General features: G+C 40.8%; 1 protein-coding gene and 1 non-coding gene across 2 annotated transcripts in view; both read right to left on the minus strand.

Annotated features, from left to right (window-relative positions):
- The window catches only part of LOC137970061 (uncharacterized), a 31,745-nt gene that overhangs the window by 10,952 nt on the left and 3,293 nt on the right, over positions 1-17,500 (minus strand). The window lies entirely within an intron of this gene.
- On the minus strand, positions 9,445-9,528 carry Trnal-cag (transfer RNA leucine (anticodon CAG)). Its single transcript has one exon. It is a non-coding gene; the product is annotated as a tRNA-Leu (tRNA).

The raw sequence follows: 17,500 nt of genomic DNA on the forward strand, positions 1-17,500 counted from the left end.
TCTGAAGCTCGGTGTGCGCCAGCTTGAGGGTATTTTCAAGCTTCTCGCGTAGCTCGAACACATACTGATAGCTGTTCTTTACTTCAGGCTCCTCCAGCTCTTTCGTCCAGAGCTCTTTGAGAATAAACATCGGTCCTCTGACAGCTCTTCCATACAGCAACTCAAACGGCGAAAAACCAGTAGACTCCTGAGGAACTTCACGATATGCAAACAGCAACGGGTTAATATAGCGATGCCACTGTCTTGGCTGCTCGCTGCACAATCTCTTTAACATGCTCTTCATTGTTCCATTAAACTTTTCCGTCAGGCCATTACACATAGGATGATATGGAGTCGTGGTGAGCTGTTTAATGCTCAAAAGTCGCGTCACTTCCTTCATACACTCAGAGACGAACTGCGTACCAAGGTCACTCAGGATCTCTTCAGGCACTCCCAAACGACTAAAAATATCTACCAACAGTTTCAGTATCAATGTTCTTAAGCGGGACAGCTTCAGGATAACGAGTTGCAAAGTCGACCAATGTCAATATATATCTATGACCGTCCTCACTCGGGGGAACAAAAGGTCCAACCAGGTCGATTGCTACTCTCTTAAACGGCTTGTCAATTAATGGCATCATCTCTAGGGGAACCTTCGGTACGGAACCCTTGTTAACTGTCTTCTGACATACATCGCAGGACTTTCAATAACGAGTCACGTCCCCTTGAATGCCTGGCCAATAGAACGCGCTTTGAATCTTATCAGTCGTTTTCTTTATTCCCATGTGACCTCCCATGATCGATCCGTGCGCTAGTTCCATTATTCGACTTCTCAGCTGCACAGGAACCATAACCTGCTTCAGGGGTTTACGTCCGTTCACATAAGGGTGCTTGTAGACGCGGTACAGAACTTCACCTTTCACTTCAAATGAAGTCTCAGCCTGGCCTCTCACAACTACGTCATCTTTCTCCCGAAATTTCTGTAGACTCTCGTCATCACGCTGCATTTGCTTGAGCTTTTCTCTATCAACTACAGGACTTTCCTTTGTATCCGGTACCTTCAGCGGAATATGTTCTCCAGCTTTCTTAGCTTGACTTCTCGTGGTTACAGCACAAGCTTCTTGTACAGGAACTTGCCAGCTTGGGTCTGGGTCGTCAGCGGCTCTTGCGCCTGGTACATTACCAATAATTAAATCATAAACAGCATCGGGAAGACACTGCGCTTCCACTACAACCAGTATCTCTCAGGACATCAACAGGCTTCTCTCCAACTCTACCTTTCACGACAGGCATTTTACTTCTCACTCCAGTCAACGGTTCAACACAAGCACTACTCAACAATGGAATCTTCTTACCACAGGCTAACAGCAGCTTATCATCTTTAATACAGGCCTTAACTTCTTCATCAGTAGGTTTAACCTCAGGTGACTGAACTAAACAACTGGCACTCACTTGACCACGCTGCACAGGGTTACCATCCTTACTTTGTCCTCCTGATCTGCGTCCACCTGATCGACAGTTTCTAGCTTCATGTCCCAGCTTACCACATAGGAAACACTTTCTTGTTAGGGTTGGGCAGTTGACAGCTTTATGACCTCGGGTGTTGCACTTAAAGCAATGCAGAACTGGTGGATTAATCTGCATGTTCTTGACTTCGTCCCTCTCAGGCTGCACTGTTGGCTTTCTGCCCGCTGAGCTGAACAAATGTTTACCATGAGCCTCCAAGTACTGGTCAGCGATCTTCGCAATCTTTGCTAGAGTTTCAGGTGCCCTTTCTCGCAGGTGAATTGCCAAATCCTTAGGGCAAGAGTCAATAAATTGTTCTTTCACGATCAAGTCCTTAAGACCATCAAAGCTTCGCGCAGTATTCGAAAGCTCTAGCCACCGTAACAGGTATCTGTCCAGTCGCACAATAAACTGCTCCGGACTTTCGTCAACTTCTGGTTTGGATGCTCTAAATTTTCGACGATAGCCGTCTTCGGTAAGGTCATATCTCTTCATTAACGCAATCTTTACCCTGTCATAATCCTTAGCTGCGTCCTCCGATAGACGTGAATACACTTCTAGTGCCCGTCCAGACAACAGAGCACTGAGCTTCGATGCCCATCCATCTTTTTTCCACTTAGCTGTCTCGGCAAATCTCTCGAATCTCTGCAAATACGCGTCCAAATCGTCTTTACCATCAACAAACGAGGGGAGTTTAGGTGCCTTAGCCCGATCCTCTCTCACTTCAGGACGCCCGTCAGCACTCTCCACAGCCAAACGTGCAATTTCCAACTCGTGTTCTCTTTTTGCGGCTTCAATAGCCTCTTTCTGTTTCAACAGCTCGGCTTCCATCTCCAATTTTCTTAGTTCGCGTTCTTGTCGCCTAGTTTCTCTCTCTTCATCTTCTCTTCTTCTTTCTTCTTCAAGTAATCGATGTTTCTCTTCCTTTTCTTCTTCAAACCGCCTCCTTTTTTCTTCTCTTTCTTCCTCCAATTGTCTTCGTTTTTCTTCTTTTTCTTCCTCCAATTGTCTGCGTTTTTCTTCTTTTTCTTCCTCTTCCCTCCTTCTTTCTTGTTCCAATTGTCTGCGTTTTTCTTCTTTTTCTTCCTCTTCCCTCACAAACTCGAGAAGCTTTTCTCTTTGCAATCCGAATTCTTTCCCCATCTGCAAAAGCTTTTCCATTTCCATAGCAGATTTCACAGCAAAAACACAATATACTCTCTTACACAGTTCTTCTTACTTTTTCTGTAACTCCTTCTTGAATTGTCCTTTCCTGGTTTCTGTAGTCAGCAAACAAATGAATTCCTCTCCCGGACAGGCCACCAATGTTACGAGTTCGAACGTTTTGAGGAAAGGTAGCTTGCAAACTAAACTGAACGCAGGGTTGTCGGAACAACAACAAGAAGATTTATTCCAAAATGAACGTAGTTTCCACGAAGTAAAACTCTGAATAACTCGTACTCGACAAACTTACACGGCCTCCGCCAACTTGAATAAACACAGCTTCTGTCACACTTGAATAAACACGGCCAACGCCAACTCTCTTCGCTTGTGAAAAACTAGTTAGAAAAACACTCCGTTCGGACTCGTCTACTTATATACTCTGACAATAAACTTCTAGAACTTTCTAAATTAGTAATGAATCTAATTATAGAAAGATTACAAAACACACCGATTTAGAAACGCTTACGCATGAACCTAAAAATAAACAAACTACGATCTCTCGCGAAGCGTCTAGAAAGTAACGCTAGTCACGCAATGCTATTTTTCGTAACACTCTGTTTCCGTCACATCTGCAAACCTTTTTGTCTGATCAGTAGCAGTTTCACCCGGGGAGTTTCCTGCTTCCTCGTTATTTTGGTCATTTAAAATGTGGAAACCGAGGTCAAATGAAGGAAATTCTTCAGCCATAAAGGCGGTCTGGAAAATCTCCTCAGTATTTTCAGCGACAAAAATGAATGACGTGGCTTGCGTGCATATGTTGAGTTATAATGCACGCACCATACGTATGCTGTGTGCCTTGTAGAGTTATAAAGAACTCGGCTTGACCAATCACAGTGCATGATTAGCCTTGGTTATTTTATAAAGTCGTGTAAACAATGCGAACAAACGAGCGACCATGAAGTTTTCAGTGCATGATCTGGATGCCTAGAGGACCATTTCTCTTTTTCTAAATGCGTCAACCACAGCGAGATTTGTTATTCGTATGTTTGTAGTCGGTTGCTAAAAACCTAGAAGGCATGCATACGATATACAATGTGAAGTTACAAAATACAACCGATGCAAAAAGACAATCATCTATCTCATTTTGCTATTTGTTATTGTATCTAAACGTCGCTTAAGTGTCTTAATTCTAAATTATCGCTCAAGGTAACTTGTGATAAGCTTAAGCCCGGTTAAAAAAATCTTAAATGAATGAAGGGGTAGTTTCTAAAGAAACTGTGGTGCTGCGTCGGTGGGGAAGTAGTATACAAAAATGTGGTTTACCAACGGAGTTCATAATGTAAATTGGCCACCGTACAGAGATTCTAAAAGCTGACGTTTCGAGCGTTAACCCTTCGTCAGAGCGAACCGAGGGATTATGGGTAAAGTGTAGTTTTTAAAGCAGAGTAGGAGCTACGCTATTGGTGGTAACATGGCAACGTGAAAAATAGGAATATATTAGTTAAATGAAAAGCGTTCGTTAATACCGTGAGGATTAAGGGTGCCGATTTGAAATATGAATTTTTGTTCCAGATTCTTGCGGCTTTCCGTCGTACTTAGATGTAGGGAAAGGCCGCAGATAGCCATGTGTTTTTTGGAGTGGTTAGGCAGATTAAAATGGCAAGCGACTGGCTTAGATGCATCCTTGTCATTCTTCTCAACATCGCGAAGGTGTTCGCGGAATCGGTCACCTAGTCGTCTACCTGTCTCACCAATGTATAATTTATTGCATAACGTACAGGTTATGCAATAAATGACATTTGCGGAGGTACATGTGAAACGATCGGTGATCTTAACAGATCGCTTAGGTCCCGATATCTTGCTAGTGTTAACAATGAAAAGACAAGTTTTGCATCGTGAGAGCGCCCATTTGAAAGTGCCGGGTTGCTCGTTGGTTTTGAGCGCGCTTCTAACTAAAAAGTTGCCTACGTTTTTGTCGCGTTTGAATGAAATAAGTGGAGGTTGCGAAAAGATTCTACCAGTCTCGGGATCATTTTGGAGTAATTTTAAATTACTAAGAATGATGCTTTTGACTGCGTGATTATGAGGATGGAAAGTGAGGGTGAATGGAATTCTGTCATTCTTATCTTTCTGTGACGTTTGTAGTGACGACTGTCGATCAAATTGTTGGGCGCGATGATGGCCAGCTTTAACCACAGATACAGGATAGCCAGTTCTTCGAAAAACGTGGCTATCCTGTCTCTGTGGTCAAAGCGGGCCATCATCGCGCCCAACAATTTGATCGACAGTCGTCACTACAAACGTCACAGAAAGATAAGAATGACAGAATTTCATTCACCCTCACTTTCCATCCTCATAATCACGCAGTCAAAAGCATCATTCTTAGTAATTTAAAATTACTCCAAAATAATCCCGAGACTGGTAGAACTCTGTACGGTGGCCAATTTACATTATCAACTCCGTTGATAAACCACATTTTTGTATAAAAAAATCTTAGTTCTGCATTTGATGATTCAAATGAACATGAAATCAAATGACATTACTCACCCAGAGTTGGCGGGAAGATTGTCTGCCATTGCCGAATCCCGTTTAATCTATCGATTAAGCAAAAACTAGTTTACGGGCTACGAAAACGTTATTTTAAACAACTAATGAAAAGAAGAAGAGCTTTTTATGGTTTTCAGTCCATAATTTATCTCCTATAAACAAAGTAACAGCATATTTTTGTGGCGTTCTACCTTCAACCTGAAAAGTGGCGTTCTGGCCTCTGCGACGTGACCACGCGAACGTCATGAAATGAGCAATATGTACATAGTTGCTCTAATGACTTCCGGTAGGCGTTCGTGACCTCAAGAACGTCTGGTGCTTAAGCTCGCTATTGTTGTTGTTCTTCTCCTAATTATCATTATTATTATTATTATTATTATTATTATTATTATTACAAATGGACAGAATTTTTAAACTTAGCTCGGCATTCAGTCTTGTGCTGTCGCCTTCATATAAAATTAGTTTTTTTTTCTCAAGTCCGTTACCGTTTAAAAACAAAATCTTTAAAGAAATGAAGTCCGCGTTTTACAAGTCCGCGTTTTACAAGTCCTCGTTTTACTGAGTCCAGTCGTCGAAATACAGTATGCCATTGAAAGATGCGAGAATGAAAGCTGTAGTAAACAAACTTTTGCGTATTCATGCCGCTTTTATTAGTTAATAGGATTTTGTACGGATTTTGTTCCCGTAGTTTGTCAAACGCTATCAGGAAGAAATATCACAAACATGAGATATGTGGATGAGATGTGTTGGACTTCTAATTCAACGGTTGTGGTTATGAGTCCTACCGGGGGTGGTACTTATAACTTCAAACTTAACCTATTTAAAACTTAAGTGAATGTATTTCATTGGCCAATCACAGGCAACCCAAGCTCTTTAATTGTCTTTTGATCGTCCTTTCCCACACCGATCATGATAGTAATTATAATAATTTTGCAGCAACTCAGGATGATCAAACCCGAAATGCCCCTCGTTTAAGAACTGAATAGAGTTGATGAGCTTGAGTGAGCCCAAGCATGCCAGTCACATATTTTTGTTGAACGTTCCGACAATATCTGTACAGCGCGGAGACCGGCCAGCTCAGTAGGTAGAGCATGAGACTCTTAATCTCAGGGTCGAGGGCTCGACCTCCACGTTCGATTTATTTTGGCTGGCTAACGCTCTTGTGCCCTTCTTGCGGAAGTCATCAACTTTGCTCTTCGTATAGTAAAAACTTGAAAGACGTCTAGGGAGTCACGGACTTTAGAATATGACTTAAAAAGCAAAAGTTAGAAATCAAACAGACCTAGGGCAACAGAAGTAATAACACTTGAAGTTCTTACTCAATTTCCACAAGTATTTGGATTTTGGTCTGCATTTTTACAAGGAAGTTGGACTACGGTTGAAAGGTCATTTGTTTGGTTTGGTTTTCTTGAACCACTAGCCCATTAACGAAGTTTTACCTTAGTTTGGCTCGCTCCTTGGAAAAGTCATGACGTGATTAAGAAACTCGCCGTTGTTTCCGCCCATTACTCTTGGGCGAAATCGTAACCTGCCACAAAGTTACATCACTGAAAAAACCTTCAGTTGAAGCTTTATGATATAAAGGTACAAAAATGGACGACGATGGCCAGGGAATTGTCACCAGAGCCTAGTTAAAGAGAGGTTTCGCTAATAAGTGAAATGCTAGCTTTAAAAAGAGAAGTCATGGGTCCGTGTACCTTCCAAGGATAATTTCCAACTCAGACTCATGGATTAAGGTTGTTCCTCGAAGCTCCTACCGAAATGAGATGCTCTAAAACGTATCATCTTCTGGTTTGTCTCGTGAGAAGGATTTGATCTCATTAAACATTCCAATTTACAAAATTATGCACAACTACACAATTCAGATTTCAACAAGCCTCATGGGATTTGAGCCCATGACCGCCAGTTTACTCTTCCAGCGAGCCGTTTACATCATGTAAACGTTAGAAAAAGACACAAGCTGAAAAATTGCAATATCCTAATACTAGAAAAATGTTCGACTACTCCAATGTTTATTGCACTAAAATTTGAGCTGTGAATTAACTAAACAAGTTTCATAACAACTAAAATAAGTACTTCCACAACTCCCTCAAATCATAGCATGCAGAGCCGAGAGTCTTGAGATGAAGCACCAACTTAACTTTGTTGTCAAGGCCATTCTAGATGACGGCACCTCTATAGCAAAACGCCCTCTCAGCAGCCTCGGTATTGGGCCCGGGATCAAAAGCATTAATTGAGGAGCCCCGTGAATTGTATGAATTAATTCCAGAGGTTCCCTCGAACAAATTCTTTAAACCATCCGGACAAAAATTATTCCGAATTAAAAACACTTATTTGTGAGCTGCTTGGAGCGGCACCTTTTCTCAAGGTTGTCCCACCGTAGATAGTGAAGTATATCAGCAGATCTTGTGTTAAAATCACGAAAGGCCTTCTCCCGGCTCTACTTTGCAATCTTTGGAGTCTGTCACACTCGATTTTACAAATGCAACCCCAAAGCTCAGAGCAATAATCTCGGTAGGGAAGGACTAAAGCCTCATATACATTCGCAGCATGGTTTGGCGAGGCACCATCTCTTTGGCATTGCCATCCCAATGCCTCGTCAACCTTAATTCCCAGATATTCATACGCAGTCCGCCGCGGCATCAACGGCTGATTAGTCACTCTAATACATGGGTCCTCAGCTTAAATCTATAGTGATTTCCAGTAATTATATATATTTTCAATTGACGTTTTGACATTTAGTGTGAGCTTATTGGATTTTAACCATTTTTGGACCTCGTTAATATTTTCGTTTAACTTTTCTTCAAGAGTTGCATAGGTATTAGCGGAGAAGGTAAGGGACGTATGATCAGCATACATAAGTACAGATGATGATAGCGGTGATAGCTTGCATTCTTGAAGGTCATTTATATAAATGAGAAATAATAGGGGACCAAGTACAGATCCTTGTGGGACCCCGCAACTGACAGGAAGGTAGTCCGACAGAATCTCATTAGCATACGTACTCTGAAATTGATTGAGAACATTCTCAGGTGCGAGTGCTATTTCCATATATTTGGGTTGTCTCTTAAAAAATAAATGACCATTTCCCATAATCCATATCAAGCTTCCTGTCTTCTAAATTAACGATAATTGCCAACGAGTCACCCTTGCGAGGAGCGAGGGTGACGAGGCGGCAGCATTATAGAGCCCACGCGCGAGTTAATTTTGGTACAGCCAGAAGAAATCTCGTATAAAAAAGTAAGCATAACGTAATGTGAGACTGACATCATCGGTGATTGTTTTCGAGGTAGCCAATGGCATCGCAGCATTTTTTTATCTAAACCAATCACATCAGGAGGATCATGATCGTTGACCACATGGTCATTTTCTGGTGTATTCCCGCATTCTCCTGTTGTCCATTGTGCGAAACAAACCAGGCAGGAAAAGGTGAGTGGAAATCTTGATTTTATTCACTCGTGAGCGTTGTCTTCCTGCGTGTACTTTGTGTACTAAGTGTTTTTGGGAGCCAGAGTGTCGCAAATCTAGCAACTAGCAGACCGAAAAATCGCCTAGGGAGGCAGTTATCGAGATCAGCTCGAAAACGGCGAGTGTCAGTGCCGGTCACGGCTAGCTTGTCAAAAGTGTCAATTGCCTTGGACAGATCGGCCAGCGTGCCATTTAAGAAACAAAAACAAAATCACTTCAATATATTCACTACAAACTCAATCAGTGGGCATATAAAGCCTCTTTTTTATCGAGCTAGTTTGCTCAAAATTACAAATTTGATAGTCTCGGCGAGCGTGCCAAAACAACATCCAATTGTCTTGACAAAGTCGGCCAGCGTGCCGTAAAAATAGTTAAGGAAAAAAAAAACAAAACCACTTGAATATATTCACTATAAACTCAATCCATCCAGAATATAAGCTGAGGACGACAATAAGCTAAGATTTTAATTAAGAAATCGAAAAGTTTTTTGCATGCAAGAATGAAATGGATTTCATACGGTAGAAACTTGGAGATTCGTATGCGCTTTAGTGTCGATATCGATTTGTACAAACGTTTATACTGTATACTTTAAATCATCCAATAAATGGGAATATTAATCATACACCTGATGCAAGGCTTGCCTACATCACCTGGATTCCATTTTATGAAAATTGTTGCCATCAAGTTAATTTCCATATTTTCACTTCCAAACCTGCAAACAGTGCTTAGCTTAAAAAGACGCGAAGAATGCAGTTTCGCATGATTCGTTTGCCCCATTTAAGAGCTTAATTTTAATAAAGGTGTCAGGAGTGGGATTCGAACCCACGCCTACATGAGTAGACTGCGACCTGAACGCAGCGCCTTGGACCGCTCGGACATCCTGACCGTGAACCTTTGCTGAATCGATGAGATCATAAACATTGGACAAGTAAGGCGTTCATTCAAATAATGAAACAGAAGCACGATAACCGCATCTGTGTCGTCTGCAACAACCACAAGAGCACCAGAAGTCTCCGTTGCACACATGATAGCTTGTTGGGCAAAGATGTTGTCTGCCTCTTTGTGAAATGTTGCAATATCTTCCCGTGCAATGATAGCCCCTTTGTGGATCTCGGTTGGGACATCTTCGCTGCCTGTGATAACCAGCTTGTTCCTGGTAGTATGTTGAGCATGGAATTCCTCATCTTTGATAATTTTCCTGCAAATGATGGACATCAACGGCTTCTTGTTAGAAGAAACAGTTAGCACAGCCTTCTGTGAGGAAGAGGCGTGTTCTCTGTGAGCTGATACAGCCTCCTTGCCTCACATATTTTTGCGTCTCTTGTTACACTCGAGGTGCTGTGCTCGCGATATCTGTCGAAGATCAAGTAAACATCTGAATCAAGAAGTTTCTTCAATAGGAAACCCTTGCAATTATCCCCAAAGTCGGCGATGACACCTCCAGCTGGCCAATGGACAACCCACAGGACAGCAGAGCCATCCAGCACACTTGCCGCAACATTGGACGTACTGCATCGCGATGACGCTTGTTTAGCAAGCCGCTTCTTTAAGTCCGATTTTGCTTTGCAGATTCTCATTGCACCAGAATCATGAAACATGGACGTCGGCACAGGAGCCAGCTCATGACTTAATACTTTCTTGCCATCAATGTCCCTTGAACTTGCTTGAATGCCTATCACTCTACTGTAAATCACTGAAGTGTCGTATACCTTCTGCGACCCAACCTTGATATGCTTCTTACTGTCTGAAATAGTCTTGACTTTCATTGAGATTGTACTCCAAAAACCTTCTGGCCAGCCTTTCTCGAATTTTTGCATTTGCTTGGTACCAATTGCTACTTGCGTCTTGAACATTTACTGTGTCATCCGCCACTTGACCACTCACAATGTTCAGGATAGTTGGTGGATGTGATTTGGGGTCAAGCGGATCAATACACAGCTTGAGCTTGTCTCGGATGCTTTGTCGATCAGCACCATCCGACACGATCCTTGCCTTCATCTCCTCTTTGTGTGCTGCTTCCTGAGTGATGTCTTGCTCCTTTCCTACAAGGCTGATAATGTCCTGCTCCAGGCGACTGCAGATGTGTAGACCAAGAGCCCATGTCTTGAGAGTTGTAGGCTTCAAGGTGATTCCAATAATCCCATCGGGACCATGACCATAGCGCGTGAAACTTGTCTCGATTAACATGTCACTCCAAATGCCGTTCCATAGCCCTGGGACATGGTGCATCACGTGCTCGCCTTTCATAAACTTCGAGAGCTCTTCTTGCCCTAAGCTTTCCATTGAACCGAGATAGTAGAGACGATATCGGGCGTAGTTTACGTAAGCAGACGCGACAGCTACCAAATGAAGTGGCCAGTCACCTTTTAGCTCGGCTCGTACGTATATCATCATGATGAAGACAGGCTTGATGAAGCAGTCGACCCACAGCTTGGATGTGTTGCCTGCGCTTGCAGCATGGCCAAGGCGTGTTAATAGTTCTTCCATTGTACTGATGCTGCCATCGCTCATGGTGCTTCTCAGCAACTCTTCAAGAACTAGCCTCATGGCCCTGATATTCTGTGGCATCAGGGTGCCAACTGCGCCAGCGAAGCTCATCAATGTGTGCATCCGTCCAAGACGATTGATAACGTCTGAGAACTCCCTTGGATATGCCCACTGCACTTCGACGGCAACTTTATACAGATGTTGGTCGCTTGTGAAAATGGCATTCGTCTGGCCTCGTTCTGGGGTTAGTCGCTTTGCCTCGTGAAGAGCCGTCATTATTGTGTCTGGGTCGGATGGCGTCATGTCGATAAGACGGAGATAAACTGCCCGATCAAGAAACCTTGTATGTCGGCTTCTGTGTCGCCAGCGATATGCGATACAGTCGACGCATTCTGTCTAAACATCATAGGACTTGATAGTCCAGGTGAGGAGAGGACTGCAATGTCATTCAAAAAGTGATCTTGAATCTTCACAACAAGGGATATTTGCAGAAGCGTTTTCCCGCCAAATAGCTGATATTGATGATACAGTTCAACTGAATTCCACAAACGTGACCTATCTTTCAACATCTCACCAATGACTTCATCAAATGCAGGTTCTGTATTCTCCTCTTCCTTAATTTAAAGCATTTTTGGCAGCAGAAATAGATTTAGGAGACATAAAGCTTGCCATGCAATTTACATGATATCGCGCATCCGCTGTGTAAAAATCACTTGAAGCCGCTTCAACGCAAATTCTCACTTGGTTGGCAATATCAACATTGCGTTGCATACAGGCTTCTCATATAGACTCCTTGAATGCCTTTTTACCAGGACCTGCATATGCAGTCCGGCAAAGCACTGCTTTCTTCCAGCGGTTTGGATGCTTCTTGTCTTTCTTAATCTCACACAACTCCCAGTAAAAAGACAGTTCTCTTTGAATCGAAATACTGGTACATCTGAGCGGCGCTGTTTTTTCAATGGCTGGCTTGCTGAGACACTGGCGCAACCTTCTCGTTTCTTGTGACGACTCAAATGCTGCTGAGAAGTGTATGTAGATACACAGCTCCTATGGCATTCGATGGTCAGTTCTGGATTCTTTCCCAATCTATCAACTAGATCAACATGAACCTTGTTCTTATACTCTTTCGAAAACCTTATTAGTGATTCGATGCGAGCGGGGCCTGCCTTCGCCAGTTCACCTTTGTCGTCACTGTTATATTTGCACTTAAAATAACACTGGTTTTCCATTCTTAGCGGGAACTCTTGTAAGCTACAAAATGATACAGTTTCTAAGGGTTATAAGTGTGCCGCCATAAGGCTACATTGCAAGCTGCAACAGACCTCATATAATCGCCCAAATTATAACTACAGCAAAAGACAATCTTTCATTTCTAAGATAAACACTATTTTTCTACTTAAAAAAAGAGATGCAATATATATAATATTATGTCTTTTTTGGAAATTATAAAAAGTAAAATTTAACATAGCCGGGGAAACAAATAAACTAAAACTCAATTTGGTTTTCGCAGTTTTGTTTCGAGTGTCTTAGAAGTAGCGATTTTAGCTCAAAAAAACTAAATATATTCATGAAGTTAACAGTTAAAATAATTAAAATAAATTAAATCTTCCATTCTATAACACAAATCAGTAAATAACACACATTGGAGTCAAAGTTCGAGCCTTTGTTACCGAAAAATACTTACTGTTATTACAGAGGAGCGCAAGGGAGCCGCCATCTTGAATAATGAATAATGCTTGGGTCCTGGGCACTAGTCTCCAGGCCATAAATCAATAATCAGTAAATAGCATCATTTTGAGTTGTTTCCTTGATAATACTAAAGTGTGCAGCTCAAGTAATCACTTTTGGGAAAAATATCACCCAGAATTTTTCAAAAATCACCACTGACATAGCAGGCGTTATTTACCACAGGGCACCCAATTCTATGTGGAAGACTGTCCGCAAAGGAGAAACTAAACGCTTAATATCTCTTAACGCCCAAACCTGGTGGGGTGTCATCAAACGGGTTATGAAAGACAAAACCCAATACTGCAATAAAATGCAAAAACAAAACGTCGTATGGAAGCATTTGCAAGCTTATGTGGAAAAAATGCGTTTAGCTGCCGGACTAGTAGAATGAAAAGTGTATTCATTACAGCCGTGTTCTTTATAGGGGCAAGCGGTGCAGGTTTTACCGAACAGAACCGGAAAATTATCATTACAAGGTGTTTGAGTTAATTGGGCCCTAATAAGAATGTCACTAATATTTTCGCAATTTTTTCACATTATAAATATAATATTATTTTCATATTTAAAAAAACAGTCGATCACGATGAGCACCCAAACTTGAGCCCACGATACGGTCACGTGATATTGGTTAGCGGATACCTTGTTTTGACAGGTGTCAATTAACCACGACATGGATGTCCAATTTCAGAGATGTATGCTGTAAACTAGCTGGTGTATATGGCGACTACGTTGAGCACAAACTTGAGCCCACGATATGCTGACGTGATACTAGTCACATTTGCATACATGGAGAAGTACCAATGGTGCTCCGCGTGCGCGCCTTTGGTTTGCTCAAGTAACACTATACTCAATGCTTCATGTGGTCAGAGAAATGAATGCACCTTATAAGCGACTAAAATCAGTGAGATTATGCCGTTCCAAAAAAAATTACACATTAGTTTATTTTTCCCTTCTTTTAGTGCAGTATACTAAAATTACAAGTTTGGTAAAGTAACACTATACCCCACGCTACTTAGGTTCTCTTTCCAGGCTGAGTAACCTCCTTTAAATGCCATTTTTGCTTTTCTTCAAATATTTAGACGGAAAATAATCGAAGAAAAACATCCCAAGTCAGTCGTAAAGTTTGGCGAGCTTTCATTGAGTACAGGTGTGACAGTCGAAAAAAATTAAGAAGAAATCTCCAACATTGTTTAACTTTTCCCTATTTTACACGACCATACCAAAAGTTCTCCATTAAAAAAATATATAGAAACTTGAAAACCCTGAACTTTCGATCAATTGTCGCATCTGTTACTAATACAAAAGCCTGCGATTTTTGCTTCTTATGCAGTTTCTTGTTTGTACATGGACTTACTCTAAAACGAATAGTTTTGGGTGCAAAACTTACCTTTTCGAAAAATTTCAGCCAGAAAAAGACTCCCGAAAATTCTGGGTGAACTTTTTAGGGTAAAAATCCGTTAAAAATGGACAACTATACCATCTTTTAAATGTTCGAAAATCCTAGGACAGGCAGGGAAGCAAGGAATTTTACAACAAATGTTCCATAAATTCTAGATCTCAAATCGTCTTCCGAACAGCCTGATATTTTCTGAAAGTTGACGTTGGGTGGCCCTGTGGAAGTAGCTTTGTTATAACTTTACGCTTGTCAGTTTTTAATTAACATTACATTTAAGTTTCATCACAAGTGATAAAGTTCTTCTTTGCCGGTTAAAAATTGTGATCTGGCGGCGGATTCTTGTTAAACACGGTAAGAATTGGCTTGCTCAGTTTGACTCTGCATTTCCACGAAGACCAAGCAGGATAATATTAAAGACAATTGCTTTCATGGAATTACCATGATTACTACTTCTTACTCACGGCTGCGCCAGTCCTTTTATTCAATAAATTGTTTTAATAAATATCAACAAAAATAAGCTTTATGGCATGATAGCCTCACATATCTTTTTCTAGTTTCCTTAAGTTTTGTCGTCGTTTAGTAGACGAAACCTTGATTTTACGGAACTTACGATATAACATAGAGTTCCCGAATTTCAGCGCTTTATAGGCTCTGAAATTCGATCTCTACAAATTCATCTTGAGCTTAGTGCCTGTTATGTAAAGTTCACCGGTGCCTAGAACATATTAGTTGATAGAGGAAAGAATGTCCGTTCCAAGTTCTCAAACATAATTGGAGGAAGACTAATACACCATTTCTATCAGTTGACATGTAATACACTGGGATATTTTCCAAATGGAGCAAACTCAGCATATATATATTTCTCAGGTTTTAAGAACGGCTGATTGTAAGAATCGAGAATCGTCCGTCAACGACCATTTTGGCGGATAGCTCATATTTTGCCCAAAGATACCCTTTAGTAAACTATTTTCAAGAACCACATTTAAAAGTTCCAGTGATTCTTATTTTTTTAGAAATTTGCGACAATTTGAAAACGCGGTTAAAGTGCGGTTTTCTGTTTGACAAATTGTCCAAAATTTGCTGCGAGAACCAAGCAACGGTGAAGCCTTTAAATGAATTCAATTGGCACCAAACTTGACAAAAATTAAGAACAACTATTCTTGTTCATTTCTACCTCGATACTTTTTACGGAAATGTTAAAATTGTGATTTTCTAAGCTCTTTAAAGAATATCCTCAAAGACCGCATAACGTGGCGGCGGAAAATGGGTGATATTTGACGCGATAAAAATGTACCTGGTACCTCATTCTTAATTTTTTTTTACTTCATATTCTTCAAATATTGCTATTATTCATTTTCTGTGTGAAGTTTTATGCTCGAACTCGGAACGCTTCCCCCCGAAAATATCAGAAATGTTTGTAACCTGAGCGAGCTAAATGACGCGAAATTTGAACGCAAGCTGATGCTAATTATTCATGTAGAATCCTCGAACTGACTAATTTTCGGCTATATAGCATGGAAAGCTTTTAAAAATGCGAAGTTATCCTTCAGAAGTATTGAAAGTGACTGAAGATAGTATTTGAGGGAAAAAATCCGCAAGTGAACTATATATTACTCAATTCAAACACATTTTAATTTATACAATGTTCTGGTTTACGCAAGTGACTTTTCTATCACGATGTCAAAACTGAAATTAATACGATATTAAATCTGTTCAGTTTTCTGTCAAAAGAGATCGTGATTCACACGACAAGTTAATATTTTAGGTGCAAGAAATGTACTACACTGTAATGCGAAAGGTATCGAGAATAGGCCAGTTCCGAGTTCATGTCTGCTTCCTCTTCAAAGCGAGTCTAAGTGCGAAGTTTTTCTTATGAAAATTAGTTTTCATTCATTTGTAAAGTAGAACTAATTACCATCACAAAAAGTTCGCACTTAGACTCACTTTGAAGAGGAGGCAGACACGAACTCGGAAATGGCCTATTATTTTTGTCATTGTTTACATTACAAAACGCACGCAGTGTCAGTTTCACTGAAATGCGTGTACGACTTGGCGGACCGTTTCATTTCAAGAGCACCCTTTTAAAAGCTAGTAGTAGAGCAAAAATATGTCAGAATTTCAAAGAATTTCAAACCAAATCAGTATACATATGCTCAAAAACGAAAACTGAATGTGCGTCAATTGTGCGGTATCAAAGACATAATTTGACATAATGAACGGTTACTACCGAAAGAAAGCTACCTAAAGCAGTACGTACTTGCACTTCAGTGAGCTACGCAAAGTTTGAGTCCATAATGTTATCCAATGTTATCCGTTTCATTGTGAACTCATTTTCTGGAGACATACATATGCAAGATGTTGTTGAACTTTTGACCTTCAAACCTGGTAAATATTTATGTCACGCAAAGTAACGAAAGGTTTCTTTTGTTCCATTCGCTTTTGTGCCCTGTTTTGTATCGTTATTGAGGCTCTGCCAACTAGGGTAAATTCCGACAAGCGACATGCCCTAAAAAGTAGTGACAGCAATTGAAGTGAAATCGCGACAAACGACATCCTTTCTTTAAATTTCCGACAGCAATGGTCACAGCAACGTGAAACATTGACAAAGCAGCGACACGGGACTCCTCCCCCTTTCCTGGCAGGGCCTCGTCATTGTTACATGAGGAGTGTTGCTTTTTTCTTGTTGTTTCTTTTCAAATAAAATTGCATCCCGGTTTACATAAGTATGTGATAAAAATAGACTACCAAGCAAGATGGTCAGTCGATGGTTTGAAACGCGCAATTTGTGGTGATAATTTACGACGCTTATTATACAGATCTGCTAACACCTGTTGAGAGTAGAGAAAAAATGCACTGGCAAGAACTACCCATAAAATTAATAAAATACGTATAAACTGCAAGTAAAAAAAAGTTGCAGACTGAATACTTCCACTTTCGTCATTTTTCTAATGGTTTGTTCCTAAATGGGGCGGTTAATTTTTTTTACTGGCTTGTCCGCAGTAATCTCGTAAAAGTTATAGGGATGATCGAAAGACATGAGAGGCGAAACAGGTAAGGGTGAAAAAAGGGTAGTTACGAAAAAAAAAAATCTTTACGGGCATGTACTAAAATAAATGAGAAGTAACTGACGATTCGACGTGAGTCAGCCCTTCAGTATACCTCTTCCACAATCTCCCGTCCAGGCCAAATTAACAGGAAAGGCAGTAACCAAATTATTTTTGTCAAGTACATTTGCTAGTAATGTCT

The sequence above is a fragment of the Montipora foliosa genome, chromosome 9, assembly GCF_036669935.1.
Source record: "Montipora foliosa isolate CH-2021 chromosome 9, ASM3666993v2, whole genome shotgun sequence".
Classification (NCBI taxonomy): Eukaryota; Metazoa; Cnidaria; class Anthozoa; order Scleractinia; family Acroporidae; genus Montipora; species Montipora foliosa.